This window comes from Colobus angolensis, unplaced genomic scaffold, assembly GCF_000951035.1.
Source record: "Colobus angolensis palliatus isolate OR3802 unplaced genomic scaffold, Cang.pa_1.0 Scaffold155, whole genome shotgun sequence".
Taxonomy (NCBI): Eukaryota; Metazoa; Chordata; class Mammalia; order Primates; family Cercopithecidae; genus Colobus; species Colobus angolensis.
This window is the reverse complement of record NW_012114655.1, coordinates 4,348,257-4,349,832: the sequence shown is the minus strand read 5'-3', so window position 1 is coordinate 4,349,832 and position 1,576 is coordinate 4,348,257. Positions and strand designations below refer to the sequence as shown.

Sequence of the window (1,576 nt, the reverse complement as noted above, 5' to 3'; positions counted from 1 at the left end):
TTATACCCATCCCAACAGTCTAACTCTAAAGAGGATAAAGCCAAAGGCTTTCCTCACAAGACCTCATGGCTAATGCCACTTTGCTATCAAAATCTGTATTTCTGGTCCATTATGAGTATTGAGACAAGATTCAATATTCCCAAAGGAAGAGGCATAATGCAGGTTGTGATCCCCATTCAACAACATTGAGCCCTGCATCCAAAACTATCTCATCCCAGGAATTAAATAAGGTCAGCCACATTCATGGGCATTTCCTCCACTGTAGTAGTGTATAGAAAGTGTCAGTGTCACCAAGAATCGTCCTGTCTTCTTCAGTAACAAAGCTTATAGCCACACCTTTCTTCCTAAATCAACCACCTCTGCCAATTCTGCAAATGTCGTTTTCACAATTGGTAGATGGATCATAGTTTATAACCAAAGACACTTATTGCACATCAATCCCAAAAGCCAACAAATCAGTAGTGATCAGAACATGGTTTGACCCTGATTGGAATTCCCTCATGATGACATCTCTCCTTCTCGTCCATGTCACCACGCAGAGCAGAAACTGTGAGGTCCGCGGCATGCATTTTCTCAGTCAGCCAGTTGACAGTGTGCTTTGTATTGAGAAAAATAACAGCCCGTGTAATGGTCAGTGTCTCGTACAAGTCACAGAGTGTCTCCAACTTCCATTACTCTCTCTCAATATTAATATAAAACAGATTCCTTCAAGGTTCCATTCTTCCTTTTTCACCAGAATTCAAATTGGATCTCTCATGACCTTTTTGGTCACTTCCATCATATCAGTTGGCACTGTGGCAGAAAGCAACACAACCTGAATACTTGTATTTAATTTTTGGAAAATCTCATTGATTTGATTCTTAAATCCTTGGTTCAACATTTCCTCTGCTTCATCCAAAACAAAGGTTTTGATCCATTTTGGAGAAAATATCTTCTGTTTAACAAAGCAAACACTCTCCCTGGTGCACCAACAACAGTATGTGATGCTTCAGCCTGCAGTTTTTGCCTTTCATTTCGAACATTTGTTCCACCAATGCAAGCAAGACAATGCAGGCTCCCATGCAGTCGGTGCCGGAATTACTTTTGGGATCTTTAATGCAGAAAATACTAGCTCTCTGTCGAATAGCTGAAGGCTTCTCAAAACCATAGGCATAGATGCCCTGAAGAAGAGACTCCTTTAAGTTCATATCATCAAAGTTATCAACAATCTCATCCCAGGTGCTCTAGATGACACCATCTGAGTCTGTTCCCTCTGGGCCGCCATGTTCTCTGTCATAATCCGAGACGTGATTTGGAAAACCACTCAGCACCCAACTGAAAAGACCAATTTTCTTAAAAAACAAAACATTCTGGGTGACACAAGCACTTAGGAGCAGACACAGTTCCTGATCCAACACCACAAGGCAAATCTATGGCCATCACGGGCGGAGAGCACCGCGGCCCGGGGCAGGGGAAGAGGCCCGGCCAGGGCGCTCCCCTGGGGGCTGCCCTGTCGCCTCCCCCACGACCGGTGGAAGGAGGAGGCAGAGCTGCCCGACAGTCGCTGTGCTCCTTGGTCTGAGCAGTCACCGGGCCG

At 44.7% G+C, this 1,576-nt stretch overlaps 1 pseudogene; it reads right to left on the bottom strand.

Annotated features, from left to right (window-relative positions):
- Positions 1–221: 221 nt before the first annotated feature.
- On the bottom strand, positions 222–1,187 carry LOC105507944 (annotated as a pseudogene).
- Positions 1,188–1,576: the final 389 nt, after the last annotated feature.